The following is a 12,634-nucleotide window of genomic DNA, read 5'->3' as shown; positions in this document are numbered from 1 at the left end:
CTGAGGTCTCCCTGGAAACGTCTAAAGGGACCCTGCTCTACAAGTGTCTTTATTCCATGGTAAATTTCCAATGTTTTTAGCCTGTTTCACGTATGTAATGTTTCTTTATTATTTTGATACTTGCCTTGTTGTTTTTTATTTCTGGTTATTTCATTGTTGTTTCCTGCATTGATAGGGTGACCATATTTTGGAAACCAAAAAGGAGGACAACATGGTCGCCATGTTAAAATTATTTTAAAAATAATAATTTTAAAACCTCAAACTTTAAAAAAAATCCTAAAACTCAATGGATGGACAGATCTGTTTCAAACTTGGCATAGCTAAAGTCCTTGTTAAGAGCAATCATGGTGCCAAGTCTCACCTCTTTAGCTTTAAAAATAACATTTTTTTTTAAAAAAATTAAATTCTCAAATTTTAAAAAATTCCTAAAAATCAATGAATGAATAGAACTGTTTCAAATTTGGTATGGCTAAAGCTCTACTGAAAAGCTATCATGGTGCCAACTTTCATCTCTTTATCTTTAAAAATGATGATTTTAAAAATAATAATTTTAAAAACTCAATTTTTTAAAAAAATCAATGGATGAACAGATCTGTTTCAAATTTGGTATGACTAAAGCCCTTCCTAAGAGCTACCATCGTGCCAAGTTTCATGTCTTTATCTTAAAAAATGACGGAGTTATAAGCATTTTTGTTAATTCCCATTAGAGCTGCTCTTTGCAAAAATCCGGATTTCCCCTCCCCCTCCCGGATTTGTCATCAAAAACCCGGGCAAATCCGGTCATATGGTCACCCTATGCATTGAGCAGGGGGTTGGACTCGATGGCCTTAAAGGCCCCTTCCAACTCTGTTATTCTATGATTTTCCTCTAGTTTTCAATTCCATTCTATCCTACTGTAGTGGGTGTACAGCATGCCTCTGTACACCAGTTGCTGGGGAACATGTGTGTGTGTGTGTGTGTGTGTGTGTGTGTGTGTGTGATGTTGCACTCATGCCTTACTTGTGAGTTTCCTGTGGGCAGCTGGTGGGCCACTGTGTGGACAGGAAGCCGGAATAGATGGACCTTTGGTCTGATCCAGTGTTCTTTGGGACTATGTTATCTGGTCCTGGTCCAATCATTACAACCAGCATCAAAAGCCATCCTCTCTGGTCCAACCATGAGATTGGCAGTGTTGGGAATGTTGCAACCTCGTCTGCAAGATATAGGTAGGGGGCAGTGTCACAATTAGATTGTTAATTGAATTTTGGGCATAACTAGCCTTAGGGTCTCTATGGCTTACAGTGTCGTTTCCTACTTCTTCCGTCCCCGGCCCCCCCGGCCCCTTCCTGTTCTCTCTGGCCTCCTCCATCGCTGGGAGCAATTGTGTTTGTTATCTCTCTCATGTTATAAAACACAAAAAATGGACCAAACAAACTCTGTTTGAAACTGTATGCTTTACCTACACGTTATATACAAGAATATCCTGAGAAAACTATTTTTACCTTTTCTTCACTATAGAAGGATGTGATCTCTCTCCCCCCCCCATTTTTAGCCTTGTGTGCATGTGGGTCTAGCTCATTCCGTTCTGCCTTTTTATTTTCTTCTGCTAACTGCCTTTTTAACAGAAGGGAGCAATACCAAATTACTCCTATCAGGTAGCGTGACCATATTTGGGAAACCAAAAAAGAGGACACCTAGTGTGTGTGTGGGGAAGCAGCTTTCTGAGTCCTGCAGAAAGTACGTTATTCCCCCACCACCTTAAAGAACCCGATTGGAATGGAGGAGGGGAAAGGATTTCATTCTGCACCACCACCATCCACTCCAATTGGGGCCTTTTCTATAATGTCCACGAATGACCCACTTTCCCCTTCAAGACCTCAATTGGAGCTCGGGGTGGGGGAATGATGTGCCTCAAGAAAGCATGTCATTCCCTCCTGCCATGCTAATGGCAGCCTTAAAGGGGAAGGTGTGTCATTCCAGGACATTATTGAAAATTATAGAAAATCCCCCCTGACACTATGGAAAGAACAAAAACCAGGACAAATCCGGGGAAATCCTGACAGTTGGTCACCCTACTATCAGGCAGGTACTAAGAACAGGGCTTTCTCAGTGGTAGCCCCACACTTTTGGAACTGTCTCCTCAGGGAGATACATAATGGCCTCATCACTGCTGGCTTAAAAAAAGCAAAGCAAAAGCAAACCCCAAAGATATATTTATTCCAATCAGCATTTGCTTCTTAAAAATCATTACTGCTGCTGCTGCTGCTAATACTGTTGGGGTGTGTTGAATTGCAATTGGTATGTTCAATTTTTGTAATATTTGTATGTAGCCTTGGGAGGGCAGTGAAAGGTGGGTAAAAATAGTTTTTCAAATAAACAAATCGTATTCTTATTGATAGGGTTGAAAATCGGACACCCCAGTATCTCAGGGATTTAAAGCTGCAGACAGCTCAATGGGGCCATTTCAAAGGAAATCCCAACATGCCATGAATTGGGGAGTAGATAACCCTAAATATGAATCTTCTTCCACACTTGAAAATTTGATTTGGAACTTCAAAAAGTCTAAGTGAGCGCAGGAAGGACTTATCCCCTGAGTCAAAGCAACACACACACAAACCATCCCTGAGAGGCGGGCAGGGGAGGAGGGAGGGAAGGCAGGCAGGCAGCAGACATTTCTGGGGGCAGAAGGAAGTGCGGCAAGGATGGCTTGTTTCTTTCTAAGCCAGCAGTAACGCATTGCAAACCAACCCTGCGAGGCGGGCGCAAGGAGTGAGCAAAGGATGGCTTGTTTCTTTCTAAGCCAGCAGTAACGCATTGCAAACCATCCCTGCGAGGCGGTCACAGAGGAGGAGGACAGGCGGGCAGAGAGCCAGGCAGAGATATGTCATAGATCTAGTATGGGGGAGTCAGTCCCGGCAGATGCCCCACCACAGCAGCACCCCGGGGGGAAGGCAGGCAGGCAGCAGACATTTCTGGGGGCACAAGGAAGTGAGCCAAGGATAGTTTCAAAGCCAGTAATGCAAACCATCCCTGTGAGGTGGGAGCAGCACAGAGAGATGCCTTTTCTTTTGCATCCCATAACTAGGAGGCTAGGAGGATAAGAGTAAAGCTTTGTGATCCTTGCTTCAGAGTTGATTGACTGCACTGTGATCACAGCCATTATTAAACAACAACAACAACAACGTTAATAATAGCAGTACTAATTAATATTAATAGTAATAATAATAACAACAACCACAATAAGGAGTTGAACCACAATGAAAGCCTGCCTGACTTCACTGAAGAGGAAAAGCCAGGAGAGCTTGGGCTATGGGGTGTAAATATAAAATGGAATAAATAAAGAAATAAATAAACAAAGGAGGGGTGGAATTAAAAGCAGCAGTGTTGCTGAATAAACACCAAGAAGATTTTTTTTTTAAAAAAGGCTATGTCTGTCTTTTACCAGTAAGAGGAAAGTGGATGTGCCCAGGGTGAGTGGAATATGCCAATTTTTGACTGGCCCTAAGTAAGTACCAGTCTTAAGAAGGTACCTGTCACTTCAACTCATGACAGGCATTAGCTTCAGTCTCTCCACTGGGTTACTCTTTGGAGGGCTCTGATGACCCTCCAAGGGTGGGAGAGTATGTGCACTGGGCACGTCCACATGCCCCAGGGGACCTCATCCCCTTGCACCACATCTATTCAGTTGTTCACCAAGGTTAGGGTGGGTAGCAGTGCTGTGTTTCCTATCTGTTATTTATTTGCTTAGTATATGATTTCAGGTTGTGTTTGTGCATTTGGTGGGGCTACTGTTTTAAAAAACACTGGGAAAAGTCCGTTCAGACTAAGAAAGAGAAGTTTCCCAGTATCCCAAGTTACTAAGTATCCCGTTTTGCCTATCCCCTCCTCCAACTTTGGGATTGGAGGATGCTTCATCAGGTGATCATGACTGGGAGTTGAATCTGCCTCTCAGCACTTCAAAAAGGTACCTCTCCCGCTTTTTTTACCCGATCTTTAAAAAAATTAGAGCAAGCGAACCGCACCCCGCAGAGTGCTGAGAGTAGGCTCAAAATGACCCCCAGCCACAACTCTCTAAGCACAAGAAATTTCAGAAAGATAGCTTTAAAAACAACACAGTTATGCCCTAATCTTTTCCGCAATGCAATCCTATGGGCGAAATTATCCAAAATGGCGGGCGGATCGCTCTGCGAAAAGAGAAGCGCTTCTCCTATGGCCACTTCTCTTCGCCATGCTTCTAAGGGTCCTGGGTTCACTTCTACTCCACCTCTGGGCAAGGCGGAGCAGGCCAATTCGCTTCTGATTCTCCGATTCTAAGCGGAGCGGAGCACATCCCTAAATTCCAAGATCCTTCTCGTTTGTAGTATTGCTGAGCCAAGTATCCCCCATCTTGTAACTGTGCCTTTGGTTTCTGTTTCCTAAATGTAGAACTTGGCATTTATCCCTATTCAATTTCATTCTGTTGTTTTCAGCCCAGCACTCCAGCCTATCAAGATCACTTTGAAGTTTGTTTCTGTCTTCCAGGGTATTAGCTATCCCACCCAATTTTGTGTCATCTGCAAATTTGATAAGCGTTCCCTGCACCTCCTCATCCAAATCATTAATAAAAATGTTGACGAGCACATTGAATGGTACATTGACTCCTACCTCTCAAAGACCCCAAACAACCCATCCTGTTACAGGTCCAGGCAGAGGGTGACCCTATGAAAAGGAGGACAGGGCTCCTGTATCTTTAACAGTTCTATTGAAATGGGAATTTCAGCAGGTGTCATTTGTATATATGGGGAACCTGGGGAAATTCCCTCTTCATCACAACAGTTAAAGCTGCAGGAGCCCTGCCCTCTTTTAAATCTGGTCACTCTAGTATAGCTCCTGCAGCTTTAACTGCTGTGATGAAGAGGGAATTTCACCAGGTTCTCCATATATTCAAATGACACCTGCTGAAATGCCCTTTTCTATGCAACTGTTAAAGATACAGGAGCCCTGTCCTCCTTTTCATAGGGTCACCCTAGGCATCCTGTTCTTGTTTGTATCTGGCCATGACCTTAATGAACGACCCAAAAAGGCTTTTACTTTTACTCCCTTTCCTTTCTCCCGACGGAGCTATTGCACTCTCCAGCCTACTTCAAATTTGCCATAATGCTGAAACTATGCAGTAACTTTCCGGGAATAATGAGGCTGCGACGACTCATACATTTCATTTCTCCCTTGGCAGCTAGACGGAGGATCCGGGCCCAAGTAGAATAGAGTCTTGGTTTGTTTACACTGGTGGAAAGAGCGGAGGAAAAGAGTGGAAGACCAGCAAGGATAGAGTCAGCTGTTCAAGGGACCCACGTGGCCCTGAAGGCCCATTAAAAGCCTGCTGTAAGGAGAGATGCCAACAGAAGCGAACGGAAAATGAAACATTCCCAGTGACTCATAGAATCATAGAATAGCAGAGTTGGAAGGGGCCTACAAGGCCATCAAGTCCAACCCCCTGCTCAATGCAGGAATCCACCCTAAAGCATCCCTGACAGAGGGTTGTCCAGCTGCCTCTTGAAGGCCTCTAGTGTGGGAGAGCCCACAACCTCCCTAGGTAGGGTGACCAACTGTCAGGATTTCCCCGGATTTGTCCTGGTTTTTGTTCTTTCCATGGTGTCAGGGGGGATTTTCTATAATTTTCAATAATGTCCTGGAATGACACACCTTCCTCTTTAAGATTGCCATTAGCATGGCAGGAGGGAATGACATGCTTTCTTGAGGCACATCATTCCCCCACCCTGAGCTCCAATTGAGGTCTTAAAGGGGAAAGTGGGTCATTCGTGGACATTATAGAAAAGGCCCCAATTGGAGTGGATGGTGGTGGTGCAGAATGAAATCCTTTCCCCTCCTCCACTCCAATCGGGTTCTTTAAGGTGGCGGGGGAATAACGTACTTTCTGCAGGACTCAGAAAGCTGCTTCCCCCCCCCGCACACTAGGTGTCCTCTTTTTTGGTTTCCCAAATATGGTCACCCTATCCCTAGGTAACTGGTTCCGTTGTCGTTCTGCTCTAACAGTCGGGAAGTTTTTCCTGATGTCCAGCTGGAATCTGGCTTCCTGTAACTTGAACCTGTTATTCGTGTCCTGCACTCTGGGAGGATCGAGAAGAGATCCTGGCCCTCCTCTGTGGGACAACCTTTTAAGTATTAGAAGAGAGCTATCATGTCTCCCCTCAATCTTCTCTTCTCCAGGCTAAACATGCCCAGTTCTTTCAGTCTCTCCTCATAGGGCTTTGCTTCCAGACCCCTGATCATCCTGGTTGCCCTCCTCTGAACACGCTCCAGCTTGTCTGCGTCCTTCTTGAATTGTGGAGTCCAGAACTGGACGCAATACTCTAGATGAGGCCTAACCAGGGCCGAATAGAGAGGAACCAGGACCTCACGTGATTTGTACCTCCCATGAGGTAAGATTCTCTTGTTGCCAGCTTTTCAATCAGACCCCACAGCTCTCCCTTTTATTAACTGTAGGGTGACCCTCTGGAAAGGAGGACTGGGCTCCTGTCTCTTTAACAGTAGTCTAGAAAAGGGGAATTTCAGCAGGTTTCACTTGTAGGCATGCACAGGGCCGGTGCCAGACTATTTTGCGCCCTAGGCAAGGCGAGCTACTTGCAATTCCCCCACCCCCAAATTGCGCGGAAGTCCGAACGTGGGCACCGAGTGGAGAGCTGGGACTGGCTCACTTCGATTTGGGACCGAGCCGTCTGGAATTCACCGGGACTTACTTCTGTGCGAACGCAACCCGCTATGCAGCCTGGCGTCCCGATCCCCTCCGCATGTTTACTCAGGGGAATACGGCTTCTGAGTAAGGAGGCATAGGCGGATCGGGCCGCACTGGTGCCTCCCGGTGCAAGGCTTTCTCGGATGCAAGTCCTGTTGATCCACGCGTGAAGGATCAAGAAGCAGGAGGGTTTGCCTTGCGAGGAGTCCACAAGTCCCTCGCTTTCCTGAGGGAAGGGAGAGGGAGTCCCACTTGCCCGTCTGCTTGGACATTGTGGCCTGTTTGAGGAGAGAGGCGAGGCAACCCGGTGCCCTTTCCTCGGGAGTAAGGCAGAGGCTGGCTTGGGCCAGGGTCAAGCTTGCCACGTGCTTTTTCTTCTTCTGGTGGCAGCGGCCTCCTGGCTCTGGGAGGGCGGCTTCCAGGTGGCTAGAGTGGGTCTGGGAGGGTGGCTTCCGGGCGGAAGTCCAAACGTGGAGCCGCCCCACCACACCCCAGCGTCCCTGGCTACGCTTCTCTTCTCTTCACTTCGCTTCGGCTGGGCGGGTGCGGGGCGCCATCTTGCCTGCCCAGGCCCAGCTGAATCCTTGGGCCGGCCCAGGCCGGCTCACAGCCAACAACGTGCGTGAGTGCTGTGCTGCACGGTGCCCCTCTTAGCTTGGTGCTCTAGGCAGCCGCCTGAGTGGCCTCTATGGTAGCACCGGCCCTGGGCATGCAGCACCTGGACAAATTCCCTCTTCATCACAACAATGAAAGCTGCAAGAGCTATACTAGGGTGACTAGATCCAAAAGAGGGCAGGGCTCCTGCAGCTTTCACTGTTGTGATGGAATTCTACCAGGTGCTGCATGCCTACAAATGACACCGGCTGGAATTCCCTTTTCTATGCAAGTGTTAAAAGATACAGGAGCCCGGTCCTCCTTTCCATAGGGCCACCCTAAATTACAGCCGTTTGATCTGCAGTGTTTACTAGCCGGCGACAATGGTTGCAGGGCCGCAGCCGTCTTCAGCTGCGCATTTCGGCATAGCTGGCTGTTCTTAAAAGCGCACCAGTGCCTCAAGCTCTTCCCCCCTACCTGTTGCTTGGCCGCCCTCGTCACAGGGAGCCCTAAGGCTTTGTGCTCTGTGTACCCCCAATATCCTACTCCGCCCCCACGGGCATCTAAACTGAGAGGGGCCTACGGGTGGCATTCAGCGTGGGCACCGATGCCTCCTTCCTCCCATTCGCTGTGCGGAGAGGACCGCACGAGGGGCTGAAAAGGGTTAAAACCCAGGCGCTCCCCTCAGGGGTTGGTGGTGCTGGGCCCTTGGCAACAGCCCGACAACGCCAGTCTCTGGCATCCTGAGAATTCTGTGTTAGGGAGGGGGAGGAGTGCATTCCGGGTGGGCGGGGCAGAGGACAATCTGGGTGGGGCCAAAGGACCAAAAAATACCAGCATTTGTTAGTGTGTGCTTTTTAAAAAACGCACACCATGCAAAAGCCAGGAAACCACTAAACAATTGTTGGCCGGCTGGAGAACCAAAGAGGGCCATATTGGGACCCCAGCTGAGCCAACGTGGCCTGCAAGCCTGAAGCTCTGCATCGCTGCTTTATCAGGCTGCATGTCTTAGAATCATAGAATAGCAGAGTTGAAAGGGGCCTACAAGGCCATCGAGTCCAACCCCCTGCTCAATGCAGGAATCCACCCTACAGCATCCCTGACAGGTGGCTGTCCAGCTGCCTCTTGAAGGCCTCTAGTGTGGGAGAGCCCACAACCTCCCTAGGTAACTGATTCCACAACCTTGTCTCAGGCTATAAGCATTTAAACAGGCTTGCAACGCTTTGTAATCTATCTGTTTGTTTACAGCAGACTTCTTCAACCTGACACCCTCCCGATGTGTTTGACTACAGTTCCCATCCTTCTCATCCAGCACAGGGGGGCTATGCTGCCTGGGGATGATGGGAGTTGTATTCCAACACACCGGGAGGGCAGTAGGTTAGGGAAAGCTGCCTCACAGTATTTATATGCCACTAGGGTGGCCCTTTGGAAAGGAGGACAAGGCTCCTGTATCTTTAACAGTTTATTGAAAAGGGAATTTCAGCAGGTGTCATTTGTATGCTGCAGGAGCCCTGCCCTCTTTTGTATCTGGTCAAGAGGGCAGGGCTCCTGCAGCTTTAACTGTTGTGATGAAGAGGGAATTTCACCAGGTTCCCCATATATACAAATGATGCCTGCCAAAATTCCCCTTTCAATGCAACTGTTAAAGATACAGGAACCCCTGTCTCCGTTCCATAGGGTCACCCTATATGCTGACGTTCAGGGCAAAGCCCTCTGAAGGGCCTTTATGAAACAGGATTTTAAAAAACATGACACCGCTTTAAACAAACAAACAAAAAACTCAGTTACAAAATTAAAACAGCTGATTTTTCAAAATGTTTAAAGCTAAGCTCGTGGCACAGTTAATAAAACGCAGGCACATTTTTAAGGTCTGCTTAAAAACTAACCGAGAATACAGGACCGCTGCTGCGCATGGCATTATGCAAGCAAGAGTATCGAATGAGAAAGCAGCTCCCTGTCCCCAGAGCATGCAACGTGAAAACAAAACCAGACTCTGAAATGCGTAGTGTAGATGCAGACATCAGCTCACCAGGATGGAAAGGACCAAAACTGTACTGAAGTGCGAACTCCAGCCCCAAGGTGGAGCGCTTCACACAGTCGCTCTCCAGGCTCAGGTTAACCCCTGGGCAGGTAGGCCCCTAAATTCCCCGCAGAGAGAACAGGTGCGAACACGACGGACCACACCTAGGTGCCTCCAGAGAAGACAGATGGAGGATTCCAGCCAAGGGATTAAGCGTGTGCTTAAATCCTTCTCGTCGAAACGAATGGGACTTCAAAAACGCTTCGCTTCGGCCTGGTCACGCGCAACGAGAACTAGACTCAGACGGTGAACACCTGCCATGAACGAGTGCCCCCTCCGAGGGCTGCCGAAGGGCACAAAAGCCGTCTCCCAACTAGGCATCGTGTGTCATCCCAAGGGGCTGCCCCACAGAGCCCGAGAGCTGCCCCTCTGCCCCGGCACGTCCCTCGCGATTTTGCAGAGGATCATGCGCGGCTCGGGTAATTGCCTCCCCGATGGATTGCTCAGGTTGCGTCTGCTTCTTGGCATCGAATTCCCTGCCTGCTCAGAACGAATGAATGAACAAGCCCCCCACCCCCCGTTGTTGACTCTGCTCCATGCTTTGAGGGGAAGCGGATTATTAATTCAGATTTTTAACAGCCGCTGTTAATGAGATGCAACGTGGTGGTGATGATGATGAGTGTTCTTAACGGCGATGGTGCAGCAGTGGCTTGCGGGGGCTCCCTCGTAAGAAAACAACGGCAGACCTCTGCTGATTGCTTTTAATAAGCCATTAGTGTCTAATTACCATGCACGCGGTGCAATTAGGAACACGCAGCCTTCTCCCAGAACCATTTGCCAACTGCCTTTTCAGGTGCTTTTAGCGTGGACTGCTTAGTAACCGTGCCTGGATCAGCCAGGGATTGAGTCAGGGCCGATTCCAGGTTTTGGAGGGCCCTGAGGCCAGACACCCTCAATGGGCTCGCTCGCTCAGTGAGGGCTTCTCTAAACGAGCATTTTATAGCACGCCACTCACGGAAGTTTGCGGGTCAATTTCATGATGCAGTGAACAGCCAGGACGTCTCCCGCGGTTCCCTATCCTCTTTATTCCGTTTTGAAAAAGATCAGAGATGAGCTGGAATAAACCCTTAATGGCGCAAAATTGGCAGTGTCTAAAGCTGGTGTTGCGCTATGAACTTGCCATGGAAGGACTTTCTGTGTCTGCGATCCGAGGGGGAAGAGGGTCAAATGCCTCCCTGCCACAAAGGGAGGCAGATCTGATTCCTCACCTCACCGAGAGCACCCCTTTAACTTCAGTGTGATTTACTCCCAAGTAGGTATGCCGAGGCTTACAGACTTACAGCATGATCTTATGTGTACTCATGAGTAAGCCCCACTGTGTTCAATGGGGCTTACTCCCAAGTAACTGTGCTTAGGGTTGCAGACTTACAGCGCAATCTTACATCTACTCAGAAGTAAGTGCTGGCTTTCGTGGGGGCTGCGAAGAAACAGTACGGCACAAGTTAAGCGATGAATCATAGAATCATAGAATATCAGAGTTGGAAGGGGCCTACAAGGCCATCGAGTCCAACCCCCTGCTCAATGCAGGAATCCATTGTTGAATTGTTTTCATGAATGAATTGTTTCAATTCATGAATGAATTGAATGAACAATTCATGAATGAATTGTTTTCATTCATCCATGAAAACGACTCCTCCCCATCTTTTGCACACGTGAGAGGGAGGGAGGGAGGCAGGCGGTCCCTCGATTCAAACTCCATGCCACTAGTGTTGTTAGGTTTCTAATCCATTGCATTAGAGGGGTTTAAAAAAGTGAAGCGGAGAACATCATGGGAGGGGGAGGGGCTTCTGGGGTGAGGCTCCGCCCCTTGATATCATCCAGCTCACCTGTGTAATCCATCCTCCGGACCAAAAGTGGTCCAACCCCTTGCTCAATGCAGGAATCCACCTTAAAGCATCCCTGACAGATGGCTGTCCAGCTGCCTCTTGAAGGCCTCTAGGGTGGGAGAGCCCACAACCTCCCTAGGTAATCAGTTCCATTGTCGTACTGCTCTAACAGTAAGGAGATTTTTCCGGAATCTGGCTTCCTGTAACTTGAGCCCATTATTCCGTGTCCTGCACTCTGGGAGGATCGAGAAGAGATCCTGGCCCTCCTTTGTGTGACCACCTTTCAAGTATTTGAAGCACCTTTCATTGTTGCATAGGGTGACCCTATGAAAAGGAGGACAGGGCTCCTGTATCTTTAACTGTTGTGATGAAGAGGAAATTTCACTAGGTTCTCCATATATAAAAATGACACCTGCTGAAATTCCCTTTTCAATACAACTGTTAAAGATACCGGAGCCCTGTCCTCCTTTTCATAGGGTCACCCTATTGTTGCAGCTTTAATGGCTGATGCCTGCGCTGCATGATGGCGAAAGCCACCCTGCCTCTGTCTCCAAACACGTTTGTCAGCGATTACTCAAGGATAGTTGTTATTGTTTCGGGAAAGTCTGCGCAGTTGGAAATGCATTTGGCCTGGCCGGGTGGGCAGACCTAGGGTGACCATATGAAAAGGAGGACGGGGCTCCTGTATCTTTAACAGTTGTATTGAAAAGGGAATTTCAGCAGATGTCATTTGTATATATGGGGAACCTGGTGAAATTCCCTCTTCATCACAATAGTTAAAGCTGCAGGTGCCCCGCCTTCTTTTAAATCTGGTCACTCTAGTATAGCACCTGCACTTTAACTGTTGTGATGAAGAGGGAATTTCACCAGGTTCTCCATATATACAAATGACACCTGCTGAAATTCCCTTTTCAATACAACTGTTAAAGATACAGGAGCCTCGTCCTCCTTTTCATATGGTGAAACCAAGCCCCAATCAAATGGCCCCTTGTGTTTTTCACAGCTGGAGCTTCCCTGGTGTAACAGGGAGGCTGGAGCCAGACAGGAACCTCACTGGCATAAAGAGCAGCATTAGCTCTCGCAGGGCCTGGGTGTGTGCGGTGGGATTTCTCTTAATGGCATGAAGAGATAGCGGGTGTGGAGGAGCCGCTCAGCCGCAGACAGCAGGAGATAAAAAGGCCCAACCCCGAAAGTGGTGATTATCTGCCAAAGATACGAGGGAGTGCTATGGTTGCCTGAGCTCTGGAGAGCCACAGGGACCAGTAAACAGCGTCCCAAGGAGCAACACCTTTTATTTGGGCAAGGAAAGAAAATGAGAAGAGCCATGCAGGGGTAGACTGGGCTCTCTCTTCTCATGGTGTCTTGTAGATCATTCTCTTTAAACCGGACATGGCCTGAACAGCCCTTCAGAAAGAGGATGCC

General features: G+C 48.3%; 1 protein-coding gene across 1 annotated transcript in view; it reads right to left on the bottom strand.

Annotated features, from left to right (window-relative positions):
* FRMD6 (FERM domain containing 6) overlaps positions 1 to 12,634 on the bottom strand; it is a 157,642-nt gene that overhangs the window by 98,442 nt on the left and 46,566 nt on the right. The window lies entirely within an intron of this gene.

The sequence above is a fragment of the Elgaria multicarinata genome, chromosome 2 (genome assembly GCF_023053635.1).
Source record: "Elgaria multicarinata webbii isolate HBS135686 ecotype San Diego chromosome 2, rElgMul1.1.pri, whole genome shotgun sequence".
NCBI lineage: Eukaryota > Metazoa > Chordata > Lepidosauria > Squamata > Anguidae > Elgaria > Elgaria multicarinata.
Note: the sequence above shows the minus strand (reverse complement) of the source record. Positions and strands in the feature narration are given on the sequence as shown.